Here is an 18,982-nt window from a genome sequence, read left to right as displayed (position 1 = left end):
CATTAGGGCTGAGGCTCATTAGGGTTGTTCAAACGATCTTTTCCACGCCCAATATCAGGTTTTTATATTTCCGGATATTCTACCTATTCCTACCTATTCTACGCTTGGCTTGCCTTTTAAAATAAATAGTATGCCATTTATGTTGAAACTTGATAGGTAGAACAAAAGTCTTATCTTGCTTAATATGTAAATCATTTGGGTCTAAATAAACTTCAGAGAATAATTACTGTCAAAATTTGAAAAGGTCAACCTTTTTCGTGCGCTGTGTGACTTTATTTTACCGTGCCGATATTTAGTACACACTCACATGACAGTTTCCACCGCCCACCTCAACCACCCACGCTGCGTGGGCGTTTGCTGCGTGGGCCACGCACGACCGAGAAAATCAAAACAAAAAACTTTCCCGACGAATCCGATCCGGCGATCTTCGCCTGCAAGCGTGACAAGGACAAACTTCCCTTCCTTCGTCAGTGTGTCTACCTGTTGGCGGCCACCCGAAAAGGAAAAACCACGACTACCACTACAACACTGTGCTTTTGATCTAAACGCAGATTTTCCACCGTACGCGCGTCGCGATTCGCGACCGACGGACGAGACGATCTGTCAGTTCGCAGTCAGTAGTTCATTCCGTCAGTCAGCTCCGTCGGCTGCTCGCGGAATTCGCGAAAAAGTGCAGTGTTCTCTCACTTTGGATCAGTTTCTTTTGTTTGTGGGCTGATCGTGGTGCTGCGGTCTCTTTAGTGGAAAATCCAAAGGCTTCTTCCGGTGGCGATCGCCCGCAAGGTTACGGAATAATCGACCTTCGCTGCGTTGAGTGCTCCTCTTTTTTTGCTTTATTCTCCGTGCGAGTGCGTTTTCGCAAAATCCGAGACGTCCTTCACGCGCGCGCGAGTGTGTGGGGGTTTCTCTGCGCCCCAGCATTGTCGGAAGATCGCGCGGCGGATTCCGATAGGTGCGGTGTTGCGCGGCGGTGGAGTTTTTTCCTCCTATCTCGGTTTGATTCTGTGACGCAGGAAATCGGGGATTGGTGCGAGCCAGTGATTGATAATATCGTTCAAGAAGATTAGTGTTGGTCTGCCGCGGCTGTTGCTCGTATCGTACGGTAGGTACGGTACAACACCATCGGAGAATTTACCATTGTTGTTGCATTTGGTGCTGTGCGGATTTGGGAATCAAGCAAGAAAAAAAAATAAGCCATCATTATCTCTCTTGAAGGAGGAGAAACAGAAAAAAAAGTGCGATTGTGTGTGCGACGGCGCTGGCTGCTGAAGTTTTTGGGTGGCTGTGCGCGAGAGCTGTGCCGTTCAACACACACGCAAGCAGGTGAAAAACAACATCCAGTGCTGGCAGTTTCTACGGAAGTTCCGGTGCGTTTCGATTGAAGGGAGATTTAATAAACAAAATTAAACGCATTCGTTAGCTAAGGTGAGTCTAAACAGATTATCGTACAAAAAAAGTTATTTTATAATTGAAAAATTTGAAGATGGGAAAACTACAAAATTAGCGGAGTTTCTTCTGAGAAATTCTTCCTGGAATTCCTTCAAAAGTTTTTCTGGAATGTCGTCAGGAGTACCTTATGGCATTTTTCCAGGGAATCTTTTTGCGAACTGCCCCAAGTATTTGTCCAGGAATTCTTCTGGGATTCCTGTGGGATTTTTTTTTCTGGAATATCAACAGAAATTCTTTTTGATGTTCCTTCAGCAGTACCCTTTTGAACTTCGATCTTGGATTCCCCTAGAACTTTTGCTTTAGAATTTCTCGAGGATTTTTTATTGTATTTCCTCCAAGAGTTCAAGGGCTGCTTGCGGGATTCCTCCAGAAATTGCTTCTGGAAAACTCCAATAGTTTCTTATGTGAATCCTCCCGGACTTCCTTATGGGAATGCTCCAAGGGTTTCTTCTGGGAGTCCACCAGGAGCCCTTTCTGGGTATTCTCCAAGAGTACCTTTTATAATATTCTGGACAATAGTCTTCAGAAAATCCCCTAAAAGATGCTTCTGGGAAACTCTCTTGGTGTTCTTTCTGAAATATTCCTAGGTAATATTTCAGTGAATCCTCCAACATTTTGGAAACCTTCAGGATTTTTTTTTATTGGAATCCATCAAATGTTTATTCTGGGAATTTTGCAGGTGTTCCTCCTTGGTATCCTTCAAAAGTGAGAATATGAGAGTCTTGAAACTCTTTCGGAAATCAAATAAAAACAAATCTCACAAGAAAATCATAAAGGAAATCTTGATGAGAATTCTCATAGAAACAGCTGAAGGAATTTAAGAAAAAAATGTGGGTGAATTCCATAATATTGCAAAAGAAACAAGTAGATTCATACAAAAGTATCTAATGAAATCCCAGAGACATTCACCAGAAGGTACCCATTGGAGGAATTCCAAGAAATTACGTTCTGATGACCCGTACAAATATGAAACAACTATAGACACATTCCATGCTCTTCTACACCACGGTTTTTGATCTTCGTTGAACAATATTTCAGTATTCCAGCAGTCGATTTGGATTCTTTTTGATGCAATGAAAAAGATCTGAAGATAATTACTTCTATTATTCGAATAGTACTTAAAACTTTGAAAAATGTTTCGAGAAAGTAGCAAATTTCTTGGCGTTAAGTCAAAATTTGTCATATTTTGCGATGGTGTCCCGTTACGCTCTATTTCTTGATATTTCTTAATGAGAAACTGCCGTAGAAAGTATAACTACCGTTTGGTTTGACAGTGTAGAAAAGGAATGAACAAAATTTATTTTCTATGTAACATACAGACTACTGTGATTATCTTCCGGTTCGGACGCCTACTTCGCAACACTCCTCCTCAAACGAATCCGGTTTTACTCCTAGGCCGCTACGTAACTTCTCCAGACGTACACGTTGTAACGGCTTCGTAAGTCGTAAGTATATCTGCCAGCATTTCCTTTGTTGGACAGTATTGCAGGTTGATTATATTTTTCGTTTGTAAGTCCCGAACGAAGAAGCCTATCTTGTTTCGATATGCTTCGATCTTCTTTCTATGCGCTCGCTCTCGACCATCTTAATACAACTTTGATTATCTTCATTTACCTTGATCGGATATTGAAGTTTTTCTCCCATTTCTTCTATGAGGTTCTTGATCCATATGAGCTCTTGACAACCCTCAGCCAGGGCGACGAACTCTGCTTCAGTGGAACTCAACGAAACGCAGGTCTGCTTTCTTTACCCCAGGATATTATTCCACCGCCGAAGTGCACAAGGTAACCAGAATTCGATTTTCTGTCCACGTTTGTAGTCGTTTGTAGTTTGTAGTCGTTTGTTGATCGTAGGTATATCAAAACTCGTTTCGCCTCTGTCCAGTCTTGTTGTGTGGGGCAGCTTGATTTCTGGGCCAAAATCGAAACACTCACCGAAACGTCAGGTCTGGTATGGACGGCTATGTACAGGAGACCACCTATCAAGCTCAAGTACTGATGGTTGTTCTCCAGTTTATTCTCCTCCTTCTGCTGTAGGTAGCCGACCTTCAGGGGAATCTTCGATGGTTTAGATTTCTCCAGCTTCAGCACGTACGCCTCTTGATTCAGTTTGGAACCGTTCTCAGTTCTCTCGACCTCGATACCCAAGAAATGACGCAAATCTCCCAGGTCTTTGACGACGAAATTCTTCTCCAATGCCGAAAATATTCCCTTGATTTCTTGTTCGGATGTCGTAGCAATGACCATATCATCCACATAAATCAGAATATACTCGGTTACTCCATTTCGGCTTCGCAGGTACATACACGGATCCGCTTTAGATGGACAAAACCCAATCGTCTTGAACACCGAGTCGACCTTCTGATTCCAGACACATGCAGACTGTTTTAATCCATATAGGCTCCTCCTTAAACGGCATACCCTGCCTGCGTCCTCAACAACGTATCCTTCCGGCTGTCGCATATAAATTTCTTCATCGAGTTCGCCATTCAAGTAAGCTGTTTTGACGTCTACGTGCTTGACTATCAGGTTCCGTTGGCTAGCCACCGCGAGTAACGCTCGAAATGTGACTTGTTTCGCTACGGGGGCAAATACATCATCATAGTCCGTGTCAAATTTCTGCGTGAAACCTTGTGCCACGATGCGTGCCTTGTGACAAACGTAATTGGCTTTTTCATCCGTTTTCGTCTTGATTAACCATTTACAGCCGATTGCCTTCTTGCCAGCGGGAAGTTCCACGATATCCCACGTACCATTCTCCATCAACGCTCGGTACTCTTCATCCATAGCTGTCTTCCATTTGCTCGAATCTTGACTTCGCAGCGCCTCAGTCGGTGTACGTGGATCGGTTGACTCTTTTGACTTCACACTCACCTTCAGTCCCTGGCGAATAACACTACTCTCAGACACAGGACTCACTTCAGCTGCATTGGAATTACTACTGGATGACAACTGCTGTTTTGATGGACCAGTTAGATGTGGAAAACCTTTCCTTGGTAAAACGAATTGCTCGAACTTGCTCGGTAGCACACGTTCTCTCGTACTAGGTCGTGGCAATTGCTGCTCGGGAGGACTTGTTTGTTGACGGGATGAATTCGCCGTGATTGTCATATCACATGATGTACTGCGATACATCAGAACCATCTTCCGGATTGGAATCATCAACTTCATCCGGCTCCACGTTTTCATCGTTGTTAGGTGCAACTTCTATCACAATTGGTCCAACATCCTCGACGACAACAGGTTCTGGAATTACCAAATCGAAATCCAGGCTAACGAACGTACGCACCTTTGTTTGCTGGTACATCTGGATCTGCACTGTTTGGTCTTTTAAACACACTGGTTCTTGAATTAGGACATCACGGCTTTTGAATATCCTTCTTGTTGTTGGATCATCCACCAGTATATAGCTTCATGTGATTTCGCATCCCACTTCTTCCTTAGCTGCTTCGGCACGTGTGCCATCACTTTCGATCCGAAAGTACGCACATGGGAAAGATCTGTTTTGCGGCCACTCCAAGCTTCTTCCGGTGTTTGATTGTGCCCCTTGGTTGGTGAACGGTTTACAAGGTTTGTCGCAGCTGCCACCTCTTCAGCCCAAAACTCCTTTGGTAACTTCGCCTCGAACAGTAGACACCGGGCTCGTTCAACGGTTGTCCGGTTTACCCGCTCCGCCAATCCGTTTTGTTCCGGGATGTAATCCGTAGACGTTTGGTGTCAAATTCCAAGTTCCTTCAACCGATCCTCGAATGCTTTGTTGACAAACTCCTTACCGTTGTCCGTCCTTAGGATTTTCAATTTTCGTCCAGTTTGACGCTCCGCCATGCTATGGAACTGAGAACGCACGCAAGATTTCCTCTCCAGACTTCGACGCCAGGAAACAGATGAAAATTCTCCGTGTCTTGTCGTCCGTGAACGAAACGTAATATCTGCTACCGCCGAGTGATGTCAATTCCATAGGGCCGCAAACGTCCGAATGCACCACATCCAGGATATCAGTGGCACGGCTTCCTTGCTTGGGAAAAGAAAAACGATGTTGCTTATCCATAGCGCAGATGACACAGCTATCAGTTCCTGATTCGGTAAACTTGATTCCACTTGCCAGGCCGTACTTCAGTTGCGTTAAGCTGCTCACTTTTAGGTACCCCACCCTTCGATGCCAGGTGTTGAGATCACTCGAGTAACGCGCCAACGACGATGCCGCAGCTTTTCCGTTTTCAGCAAACCAGAACAAACCTCTGGCCTTGTCGTGAACTCCGGTTGCTATGACGTTTCTTGCAGGATCGATGACCTCCACGCCATCACGATGGAACAGTACCTTGTGATCTCTCATAACGATTTGGCTAACGGAGAGTAAATTGTTTGACCTACCAGGGATATACTTGACGTTGTTGACTTCAATCGGAGGACTATCCGGGCAACATTTAGCTTCCAGCTTCACGACGCCTTCCGCTACGATGTCCATCACAGCCTGATCAGCTGCAATTACTGCACCGCTTGCCTTTTTCGCATTCAACAACAGCTCACGATTCTTCGCAAAATGTTCAGACGCTCCAGAATCGAATACCCATCGGTCATTGTCTCCGCCTTGATTGGTTGCCAGTACCGTACAGAACGCTGAGCTTTTCTTCATCGAACATTGTCTTGCTATGTGCCCGAATTTGCGGCAAATCTTGCACTTCGGTCCTTTCCCTTCCTTCTGCGGCTCCGCATACTTCGCTTCAGTTTTCGTACCTTGCTTCTGCTTGCCCGGGAAAATCTTCCTTCCAACAAACGCTGACTTCTCATAGTTAGAACTAATTTCTTAAAAAAGCTTGGTTTTGATGCTGTCACCAGTAATTTTCATTCCGGAATTCTCGATCGCCATTATCATCGGTCGGTATTGATCGGGGAGTCCAGCCAGGAGAAGTGTTCCGACCCATTCTTCAGATACTTCAAATCCGACGCCTCTAAATTGGTGAGCTGTTGACACGATCTGGGTCACATACGTTTCCATACAATCACAATGTGCGAGGTTCGTCGTTATCAGCTTCCTCAGGAGTCCGACTCGCCGTGTAAACCCGTTGTCCTCAAACGCCGCTTCCAGCTTCGCTCAGACTTCCCTAGCAGACTTGGCCTCCTTCACATGAACGTAAATGTCCATTGATCGAGTCCAACAAGAGGATGATCTTCGCTCGAGCCCGACGATCTTTCGCTGCATCAACTGGTGGATAGGCTCCGTCGGCATCTGGAGTAGGTTGCACAACGTCCCACAATTCTTCAAGCTCCAAAAAAGTTTTGACCGCAAATCTCCAAGTCGTCCAATAATCGCGACCAGTGAATCGTTCAATTGATGGAAGGTTTGATAAATGTTGCACCGGTTGCGTGATTCGTGCGGGTTGCACATATTGCAGAACGTCTCTTTCTCCTCGATATGACATCTTGATAGAGCTTCGGAATACTTTTCAATCGATCTTCAATAACTAAGGCCCATAACCTAATGGGAAACTGCCGTAGAAAGTATAACTACCGTTTGACAGGGATGGGAACACTCACTTGTGAAGAGTTCCACTCACTTGTTATTTTCTCAGCTCAGAAGCGTGAAACCAAAAAACAATGTATGGACGACTTTTGCCTTGTAGTATTATCTAAAAGTTTGCCGAAATGAGTAGGGGTCGAACACGCATACCGAAGTCGTAACAGAGCTGTGAAAGCGATCCTCCACGAGGTGAGTGTAATTTACATTCACCTTGTGGAGAGTTGCCTTCGCAGCTCTGTCACGACCTTGGTATGCGTGTTCGACCCCTACTCCATTCGGCAAACTTTTAGATAAAATCACAAGCCAAAAGTCGTCCATACATTGTTTTTTGATTGCACGCTTCTGAGCTGAGAAAATAGCAAGTGAGTGTAACTCTTTGCAAGTGAGTGTTCCCATCCTTGCCGTTTGGTTTGACAGTGTAGAAAGGAATGAACAAAATTTATTATCTATGTTACATACAGACTACTGTGATTATCTTCCGGTTCCAATTTTCATTTACAAAGCATGAAATGAATCTCTTTAATCAAATCTGATCGTTTGATATACTGATTGACATGTATTTAACAACATAAGCATTTTTGGAAGCAAAAGTTTGATTCTCGCGCAAAACGTAACGCGTGTCTATAAACGAGAGGAAGCGATAATAACTACTCGAAAAGAATATAAAAAGAACTGTCAGATTACACGTGATTGTTTATTATATGATAGAACATTCTTACCTTTTTGTTTTCTGAAAACTTAAATATTATGATTTTATTTGGTTAGCATTTATTCATGCATAAAATTTACCTGAATCCTCCTGAAATAAAATGTTAGTTGATTAGCAGTGAAAATTCTAATTTAACACATACAGTATGTCACAGGCAAAAAGGAGTTTATTAGCAGCCCACCTTTATTGGTTTCCCTTCTAGTGTAGCTCGTTCTGTTGTCATTTTGACACATTGCATTGCACAATTTTCCTTGCATACTAGGCGAAATTCTCCTCCCGCAGTGTTCCCAAGAAGGAAAGTAAAATATATAGTAAAATACTATAGATTCAAAATTAAATTTTATTGAACAAGATTTTTTCTGTAAGTTTTATGTATCATGTGCCTTCGGCAAGCTACAGGGGATAGACAAAATGATCGGGACAGGCAAAATTTTCACTTTTCAAAAAATGTTCAACTAGCTGTAACTTTTCGAAAAGTGATCAACTAGTTGTGTATCAGTGGTCAAATAGATCGGGTTATTCTGCACAAAGTTATAAAGATTCTTGAAAAAGGTATAATTATTTGATAGTCAACTTTGAGCTGTTATATCTTCGGATTCAATAAACCGAATACAATAAAATATTGACAATTTATGATTTTTATAATGAGCTCTGAAAAACGTTTGACTTAACATGCCGAATAGCCCGATCTTATCCAAATTTTGACCACTGATACACACCTAGTTGATCTATTTACAGTGAAAATTTGAGAATATTTGATGCTTTTTGTAAAGTTACAGCTAGCTGAACATTTTTTGGGAAGTAAAATTTTTGCCTGTGCCGATCATTTTGTCTATCCCCTGTATAATATACAGTGTATATGAATCAATATCAGCTTAATTCTTGAGACATCATAGAAAAATGGTCCAATCTGTAAAAGAGAGGCACTCTTTGTTCCGATTCTCTTTCAATTAAATATTACGATGTCACAGTGGACATTTTGACAATTTGTGATGGGTAGATCGGAAAAGAATTGTTTAATCTACCATCCGACGCAAGAAGTTAATCAAAATTTATAAATACAAGCACGTTATAATCGAAAGAGAGGAGACTTAAAGAGAGCCTGTCATCTGCACTTAGGGCCTATTTATTGTAATGTTCGGCCTGAAATACTACAGCCTGTGCAAATGAAAGATTAGATTTCCCATAGTAATTTCCATACAAATTTTAAATGGCGTGTGCTCGCTCAGATAAATTTGATCCGAATAATTTTATTTTATTTTTTTTATTTTTACATTATTTTATTTTTTTATTTTTACATACAACAGTACACCATACTTAGATCTTGGAATGTATATCACTGCCTGATTACTTTAGACACGAAAATATGTAGCAAGATCTAAATTTGGTGTGGTAGGTCATACACCGCAACGCACCGTTATAAGGCGATCTACCCTACGTATGCACCAGAGAAGAGAATTGTCAGACAAAAGAGGCACAACCCAAGCAACAAAGAAGACGCAACGATTACTCTTTATCCCAACTGGTAACAAATAATGACATGATTTCGAAAATTTTTGTTGGAGACAAAACGGAAGTTGAATTTGTTGCGTACTTTTTAACTCGTGAATAATCGACTAACCCAAAATGGAAACTGCTTGATGGTAGATCTTCAACAGCGTTGCAGTGTTTACCGACTGGAAGTTACCGCTCGAAAGTCGCAATACAAGGCTTAAACATCTCTAAACTCGTGGTGTACAATTTTGTTCAAGTTGGGACAGTGTGGAGCGGACCTGGTGTGATGGTTAGAACACTTGACTATATCACGCCGAGGACCTGGGATCGAATCCCACTCCCGACAAACTCACTAAATGTGAGTTATTCCTTCGGAAGGGAAGTAAAGCGTGGGTCCCGAGATGAACTAGCCTAGGGCTAAAAATCTCGTTAATACAGATAAAAAAAAAAGTTGGGACAAACTTATGTCGCAAAGGGTGGATAGTCGCAACAAATGCGACATTGTCATTATTGACAATGATTTTATTGCCCTTTTGCGGCTATACCAGTCGACTAGTATGTCTGAAATAGACGTAAAAACTTGAAGTATTTTTAGGCAAAGTACGTTTAATTGGCAAATTGAGTCGTGGGTTCGAATCCCACCAAAACAAGTGGTAATTTTTTCACAAATTTATCTCTCAATTTGCCAATTAAACGTACTTCGCCTAAAGATACTTCAAGTTTTTACGTCTATGGTCATTATTGCTGCGCGATGGTTGAATATTGATTCAGTGGTATTATATGCACCACTAGTAGGGCACCAACCACAGGCAACAAACAAGAAAACATGATAAGCTATCGTATCGTAACCGGAGTCACTCGATCGTACGACAACGGCGATGATCACCCGAATTGGCCACGCTTCACTATTGCACACGAAAAAGAAATCCTGCTTATCACATAAGTAAATATACGTGACGGTGACATTACGTTTCGCGTTAAAAAGGTACTCTCCATACATACTATGGAGAAATGCGTCGGAGTTGGGGGACGAAAGAGCCTTAGGTAAAAAGCTGCTCCCCCGTGTCATTGTCGTCGACAGCGTCGTCGTCGTCATCATCGTCATCGTCGCCTCCGTCCCCCCATATAGAACAAGAAGGAGAAAAGTTTAATTTTATCCGATGATGGAATAGCCGCTTGCTTGCGCGCGCGAGTCCAAGAGCGCTGTTGTTGCTGCTGCGAGTAGCAAACTGCGAGGGAGTAGAGAATACCGACCGACGGTCGTTGTCGCGTTTGCGAAAATCGGTTTCAAGAAAAACATACCTAGGTACCTACCTACGTGAGATGTGTGTGGTTCGCCGCACTCGCGCCGACAATAGCGTAGTAATTGAGTATTCTTTGCTACTATTTCTCAAAAGTCGTTCAACGTTTAATATATCTTCAGTTGACCGATAGTGGAATTGTTGGGGACGGTTCGGAAGGTTCACTCCTTGCGTACGCTTCTGATTTCCCATACTTCGAAGTCCACTGAGAGTGGTGTTGTTTTGTTTCTTGAAGGAAACAACAACAGTGGTGTGTGCAGGAATGGGTATCATTTGCACTCGCGTTATTATTTCGAACGACACTATCCACCAACGCAACCGCGAAACTGAATGCGGTGTCCAGGAAAAGAACTATAAAAAGCATAGGACAATTTAGCGCAAAGCTCTTTGCAGCATACGAGGGACAGTGCAAGTATGTATCCCCTGAAGAAGGCCGAGTCCAATGGCGGAAACGTCTAAATTGAACAAGTAGCACTTGTCTTGCTTTAACGTTAGACTGAAAAGCTACCCGAAAACAGTTTTCCCAAGCTTTCTTTCAAAATGGCCACAGTACGTATTCCTGTGAAGTTTCTCCCAGCATTTTCCAGAAGTTTTTCATGGGTTTCATGTATTATCTCATCCCGAAATTTCTTCTAGAAGTTTTGGTGGAACCGCTCCTAGGATCCCTCGCGGGAGTTGCTCATGCAATTTCTTCAAGAAATTATCGAGAGTTTGGTGAAGATTATCCTAAGAAATTATCGTTTTTCCTGGGATATTTCTTAAAGATTCTCGCGCGTGTTCTCTTGAACTTCCACTTGGGATTTCATGCGGAGTTGCTCTCGGAATTTATCATAGAAGATTCCTTCCAGTGTTACTCCCGTAATGTCTCTCAGTGTTTTCAGAGTTTATTCTGTTTATCCGAGGCCCAATCAGAGATCCTTTTGGCTAAGATTTATTGTCAATATTTCTCTCGGAGTTTCACCATTTTTTTCCGTGGTTTTCCCAGGTTATTCCTCGTAGTTGTTTTCGAGACTTGCTATGATCGTCCTGAGATTTATCAGAGATTTTTCAGGGTTACTGCAGTGTTCTTCCCAGAATTCATTCCAAATATTGTCCCGGGGTTCTTTTGAGTTTCCCTTTTGGGGTTTCTCTAATCAATACTTCGGGTGTCTTGTCCGGATTTTCCACGAGTTTTTCTTGGTACGCATTGGAACCTCTTTTGTTGCCATAGACTGGGGATCTAGAAATTGAAAATGTGCATACATTTGAAGTGCAACCTCAAAAAATCCTTTTTTCAATTTTGCATACAATCTTAAGAGGCATACATTGGACGAACGAAGCATCGATTGCGGATGATAACTCTGGCTTTGCTCACTTGTGGAAAGAGGCAGATAATCCTAACTTTAGATAGTAGAGTGAACATAGATACGCGGACATCACTGAGCAAAATGTTTCAAGCGTGTGAATAGTAGTTTTCAAGAATGCGATTTTTGAATATAGCGTCATGCGCTACATGTTGTTGGAATCGTGACGTCATGCTTTTTGACAGTTCGTTTGGATACAACTGGTTTGGGTTAAACTGCTTAGATCTATGTTTACTCTGCGGTCTATGATCCTAACCAAGAACATTTGTTTACGAATTGTCAAGATTAGTGCTTTCAAAAACGTGAGTTTGAGATTTGTATTATAGGGTTTGAAGCTCTTTCAGGAAGTTTAATAGGCGTTTCAGAGCGATTTAGGATCACCCAGGTCGTTCCTGAAACCTTCTAAAACGCTGAAACACCACTGAAACCCTCTTAAACTTTATGGGACCTCCTAAAAACTCCTGATACTACTTGTAACTTGAAACGCTCCAGCAAACCCTCTTGAAATCCCCTAAAGCCCCCTAAGGCGTCCCGTGAATTCCCTTTGAGCCTCATGAACTCCGTTGCGATTCCCTCAGATACTCTCTCTAGGACTCTAACCCCCCGAAACACTCCTGAAACCCCCAGAAAGCCTTTGGGTTCCTCTTGATAACTCCCTAAACCATCCAGAGACTACCTTAAAGCCCCTGAGACTCCCTGAAAACTCTAGGGAGCTCCCTATGACGTCCCAGAGATCCCCTGAATGTCCCTTAGTCCCCTTTGAGATTCCCTGAGATCCCTAAAGACACATTTGAGACCCCCGAGACTCTGAAACCCCCTAAAATCCCCCTGAACACCTCAGAAACCCCCTGAAATGCCTGGAATCACCCCTGAAAAAGAGATCCCTTTTGAATCGCCCTGAGATCTCTTGAAACGCCTCTGACTGCTTCTGAGAATCCATAAAACGCCCCTGAAAACCCCATAAAACCATCTGCGACCCTTGAAGCTTCATGAGACTAGCTCTGATATCCTCTAAACTCGTCTGAAAGTTTCATGGAACCCCCCAAAACCCTTTTAAAAGTCTCTGACACCCTCGGAAATCTTCCAGAATCCCATGAAATCCCATCCTCTATTACTCCATATTAGAATCCGCTAAAACTCTAGAAACTTTTAAGATAAATTTTCAAAAGAACTGTGGGAGAAATCTGATTAAAAACTCAAAGATAAACCCGTAAAAGAAGTGCGACAGAAGTGTCGTGAGACCGCTGGAGAAACTGTTGGAAAGTTTTCTCGGAAAAACACAAAGAGTAATCTCCAATGGAATTTGTTTTAGAATTTTGTTAGGGTTTCCGGGAGAAATCCCCCGAGATACTCTGGAAGATATCCCGGTGCAGAAACCGCGATAAAATCCTGCAGAAATTCTAGAAAGAACTCTGGTAGCTATGTCGCGAACAATTCTCCGAAATTCCGGAAAGAACGCCGAAAAATCCCGGAAAGAACTCTGGAAGTAAAGGGCGAACACGATGAAATTGCCACACAGAAAATATTGTATAACTTTTGATTGCGTTCGTCAAAATAGCTAATTTTTTGACCATGAATAGTATATTATGTGTAGCTAATACCATAAAATTTTTATTAAAATCGGTTGAGTATTGGCGCATATATTGTCGATATCATAAAATGAGATTTTAGAAAATTTGTACACCCATTTCAAAAAATTACTTAGGCTATAACTTTTTAGTTACCTCATCAAAACGTTTGAAAATTTCACTCGATATTCTTAACATAGTATCAATAGGACAGATTGGTGAAGTACTAGATTTGTAGTAATGAGCTGAATTTTAGTATGGTGAGAAGGCCAATTCTCCGTTTCTGCAATGAAATGGTTCAAAAAGCGTGGGTATTATGATTTCTTGCCTAATTTAATGCTGTTTGAGCAAAACTTTGAGTAACCGTGTTGTTGTTTTCTCCATTTCTTGCAACATAAACAACAAAGTTATCCAAAGTTTTGCTCATACAGCATTAAATTAGACAAAGAATCACAATACCCACGCTTTTTGAACCATTTCTTTGCAGAAACAGAGAATGGACCTTCTCACCATACAAAAATTCAGCTCATTACTTCAATTCTAGTACTACACCGAACGTGCCCCATTAAGTGGTAAAAATTTGATCGAAATCGGTTCAGTACTTTTTCCAGTAAATATCCAAAGCTCAAATCGCTACAAGGTAAATTTTAGGTACTTTTTGACACATTTTAGTTCCGCGTGCACTATTTTGACTGTAAAACTGGTAACACTGTCCCGATTTTTATTAAACTTTGACAGTGTAAAATTGTTGTGTTATACTGTTTACAGTGAAAATTTCAGCCATTTTTGTTGAGCAGTTTGAATTTCACTATACCAAAAACCACATCTGCTTATTGTGAAATAATGCGACATATATGGCTATAACTTTTTAACGGCATGATCAAATTGAATGAAATTTTGACAAACTACTTCTACATACATACTTTACGTACACTGTGGTGCATAATTGATCGGACAAACGCCGATTTTTATACAAAATGGCCAAGTTTGAGATGCTGTAACTATGGTTTGCTTTGGTGGATTGAGCTCAATTTTTGACACGGAACTACGAATATGCTGAATTTTGTGTATACCAAGTATAAAATGTTTTCGTTCACAGGTCTGAGCGTCCCGGATAAAAACTAACCATAGGGTGTATGGTGAAAACCATTCCTGCACCATACAGTGTACCAGCTACAATAAAGTGTATTGTAATGAAATGGTTCGCTATACTATAAATTTACATTGGATTTTTATGTAACAATATATTATACTGTTTTTCTTACGTTCCGTGAATTTTTTATTATTTCTGGTGTTCGATTTGAATAGGTCGTATGTTTGCTGTGATTCCTATGCAGATTCGACCTATTCAAATCGAACACCAGATTTATTCAGTTTAAGATTTTTTCCGTGCTTTGTTTTGTTGATGTTTGTGACTTTTTTGATGCAAAGGAAAGGAAAGAGAAAAAAGTGAATAAGTTGAAACATCAATTTAACCTTTTGGAATCGATTTTTTTCGCCGCTGTCGACGCAACCTCGCTGGTGTCGAACCTCTTTTTCTATGCTCGGTTTCATCGCCGGGGTCATATATGACCCCTCCGGCTCCAAAGGGTTAATGCCAATAACATGTTTAAATCAGTGGAAAACCAGATGTCCTACACGAAAAGAAATTTAATTATGTTTTTCATTAGGAATGTCTTTTATCATTTATTACGGCGCGCCTTATAATGTTTATAACATTTGATGATAATGTTCATAAATTATCATTTTCACATATATAACATTTTCTGATTACATGTATAAGTTTTGTTTTATGGCGCGAAAGTATAAGTTGAAACTTATACATTCTAAAACGTTTTACATATTTTGAAATACTTTTCGACCGCGTGTCTCGCCTTGTGTCTCGCCAATGGCGGTTTTCGGTCTTCAGTAGAAAGTTGGAGCCTGCAAATATCGGTGAATCAACAGGTAAATTGAATACGTTCACATTAAATCAAACACATCTTAATTTTAGTTCTTTTGTGGTTACAGGGAGCGTACCGCACGGCTTAATATGAATATTACATCAAGCACCCAGGCGAGGCGCCAGGATCCTTCCAGGAATGGCGTTTTCGTTGATGCTCTGCTTTCTTCGATATTGCTAGTGCTAAAGTGCAACAGGTTTGTAAAATACAAGTGGAGAAATTGAGTTAATATAACATCAGACAGCTAATATCAACCAATTTTATGTTTCAGACGTTTTTCAATACATGTGTTACTCGGCAAGAACCTGGGAAAAGAACCGTATACAGTTTACTACTAGCCCCGGCAGGTAGTTCGAACTAATCCGAAATGTGTATCATCGGAAAGGATCTGGATTAACTTTCTTTATACGTTTGTGGATGTAAATGAATACATAAGCTTTGGTCATGATAGTTTGTGTTATTATTAATCAATTTCATAATCAAAATTTTATTTCAAATCAGGGGGAATAACCAAAACCAATAAATATTTATTGTATTAGATTTGACTTATATCTAGTATAATGTTGTGAGATGATAATAATTAGGGAAACCACATGTAAACCCAAGCAACACACATGGTTACAAAACAGTGACGGCAGCGTATGTAAGGGTTGCGTGGTAAGTCACAGTGAGTTTCTGTGCAACCCTTACATACGCTGCCGTCACTGTTTTGCAACCATGTGTGTTGCTAGGGAAGTATTAGTCAAACTTATCCACTTATCCGCGAGCGGTAATGGCGGCGGCGGGCACAAATAACCGATTCGAATTGTGACGTTTCTTGGGGATCGCAATCGGTTGGCGCCACCAAACGGTGGGTGAAGGGATGAGGAGGAGAATGAAACTGTTTTGACTTTCCCCCACGAAACGTCAAAATCCGAACCGGTTGCATATGCCCGCCGCCGCCATTACCGCTCGTGGATAAGTGGATACCTTCAATAACGTCTTTATAATAGATTTCAAAAGGGTATCCCAACTAACAATCGCAAGCCGCAAACCAGCATGCATGCTGAATTGTTGCTTTATAATAGTAATGATTGCTGAACTAAAATTATGCTGTACACATAACTGTACAAATGTTTTTTCAATTGAAAAAGTAGCCAATGTTCAACCTTTCGTATCGGTAACAACAATTATAAATTTAAACACTTTTCAAGCGTTTAATAATATTTTTGTTCGACTTGCAGTTATTTCTTTACAAAATAGTTTAACAAGACCTTTTTCTGCTTCTTGTCAAGTACATGCAAAAATTAGAACATGTATCTGTACAATGTGTTTTTCACAAGTCAAATAAGCGCTTTCGTTTCATCATACTTCGACTCAGTGTACAGGATGAAAAACACGTGTTTTTTACTGAACATCAGCTGAATTAACGTGTTCTTCAGTTGTTAACCATAAACAGAACATTATTCACCACTGCTGAATAGGAGTCAAAGTGTAATCATTATACAACCACGGGAAGTTTATGTTTTGATTTGAGCGCGTCAATTCATCATCTCTAGGATGGCGCAGATAGGAAGGCAAGCGGCTGGCAATCGATGGGTCTCGAGTTCGAATCTTGATTTAGGTAAATGTATTTGTAGTTATTATTTCAAAATAGTTGTTCACAACATAAAGTGTCAATCATAAACTCTCGTAGAAATTGAAAAATTTTGGATTTTATTTTTTTTAAATCATTTTTGCAGTAGCTGAATAACAGCTTTACTATCAGTTTGTAAAATGTTTTAAACAACAAACAGTTCAGTTGGTACACAACACTATGCTTTATTGTTTCTCCAAATTTGTGTGAACAAAACCCGAACAAAGGTTGTGCCTGAAAATTATCCAAATGTTATTCAGCACCATGCTGAATTAATTCGTCGTAAAGGTGCTTGTAAAAAGAGTAATTGTTAGTTGGGATGTCATACGGTTTATAAGTTAAACGAAATGGCAAAAATATATAACATTTTCTTATACATTTAATAATGATTTTTCTTTACGTGTTGAGATTTACGAGTAAATGAGTGTGATCCGAAGTTATAACTGTTTATGTATTCTGAGCATAACAGTATTTTTTACGGCAGTGAAAACTATCGTACTTCTAATTTCTGGGTCTGAAAATCGTTCAGGCGAAGTGGATAGCAAATCTAACCTAGACTATCCTACAATTCTAACCTCAACTCCTCACTTGCACAAGCCGGATCTCATTTTTCACGGAAATGGTGGAACAAAATGCAAAACTAATGTACGTGCGACCGAGGGAATTGAAAGTTCTACCATTCCCACTTAAAAAAATTGTCGGATGTGGGTTGTAGGAAAAATAAAATAATTCCCCCAACAGATTATGTTGATAGGTATGTAAAAAAAGGTAAAAATCATTAGTTCGGTAGTTGCGTTACCGAAACAAAGATGGGTAACAGTATGTTTTGTTTTGCCCTTGAAAGCCAATACTGCCCCACAGGAAAATAACGAGCCAACATCTCTGGTTCCCACTTCCAGCCGCCTCGTTGAACACAATAGCGGCGGCTTGGCGGCTTGGTTCCCCATGATAGCGCAACAACATAATTCCAGGAGCAAAAATCAAAAGCAGCGAAACTTTTTTTCACAAACATTTTTTTTTACCTTTTAAAATCGTTAGTTTAAGCGAAATATGATTTTTAATTTCGCAATTATTTATTTAAAAATGAAGTCGTAATAGTATCAGCTCGTCTTCGTTACGGGAATAAAGTTTCCTTAAAATTTAGAATTGTTATTGACATGATGCAGCCACAGTCAATAACCGATCCTGAATTTTGATGCTGACCTCAAAAACATGGCCGCGTGACAGGAGGCTGGTTCAACACTATTCTTTCTGTATTTGCATTTAGGGGAGTTTTCTCCTCTTCTCTCATGTGAACTTGCCTTCGACCACAATCGAATCAAATGCGGTTGACAAACTTTATCTTTGACGTAGAGCCATCTTTAACATATGGACTGGACTGAACACTGAAATGACTTTTAATATAGGTTCGTCTGCGGGTTCGATTTTTAACCTAACTTATATTTGAATCGAACTTGACAGTTATCTCATGAGTTGTTATGTATTTCAAACTTTAGTCAAACCGGTGCCTTAATGTTGCAATAACGGTCAAGCACGCTGCAATGATACTTATGTACCTCGTCACCCACTTCATGCAACTACATTAGTGGTCTAATAACACTTAGCGCGCTCGGCATAGTTCCATCATGCCGCTCAAAGTGTTGCCACAAATAATGCTAAGTTTGCAAAACCCGGTTATCTGGCTGGTGGGGCATGGGAGCCTAAGCTTCAACTGTTAATGCAATCAGAGACTACTCAGACTTAGACGTGGGCGATCCTATATATGAAGGGTTATCCAAAACGCTCTGGAGAATTCGCAAAGCGCATTCTAATAAATCTAATAAGCCTAAGATGCCATTAACAGGAGGAAAATGGCAAGATAATATAACAATATATGGTTTATGTAATGTAAAACAATTCAACATAACACAAGAGAACCATTCCAAAACCATTTGATTAAATGTATAACCAGTAGTGAAATTACAATTAAAAACAAATTCTCTACGGTACATTTTATTGTTTGAAACCATTCATGTACCATACAATGTACGGTATATTTAAACC

The 18,982-nt window shown here is 40.7% G+C and overlaps 1 protein-coding gene across 7 annotated transcripts in view; it reads left to right on the top strand.

The window, feature by feature from the left end:
* The first annotated feature begins 403 nt into the window (after positions 1–403).
* LOC109408777 (beclin-1-like protein B) overlaps positions 404–18,982 on the top strand; it is a 111,577-nt gene continuing 92,998 nt past the window's right edge. For 4 of the 7 annotated variants that reach the window (XR_009998528.1, XR_009998527.1, XR_003897945.2 and 1 more), the window contains exon 1: positions 407–1,425. The gene's annotated coding sequence lies outside the window, so the exon portion shown is untranslated. Of the gene's footprint in view, positions 1,426–18,982 lie in introns of all 7 variants that reach the window. The other 3 variants (XM_029874867.2, XM_029874866.2, XM_029874868.2) reach the window with 2 other exon arrangements.

Source organism: Aedes albopictus, chromosome 3 (genome assembly GCF_035046485.1).
Source record: "Aedes albopictus strain Foshan chromosome 3, AalbF5, whole genome shotgun sequence".
NCBI lineage: Eukaryota > Metazoa > Arthropoda > Insecta > Diptera > Culicidae > Aedes > Aedes albopictus.
This window is presented reverse-complemented; position numbering and strand designations above follow the sequence as displayed.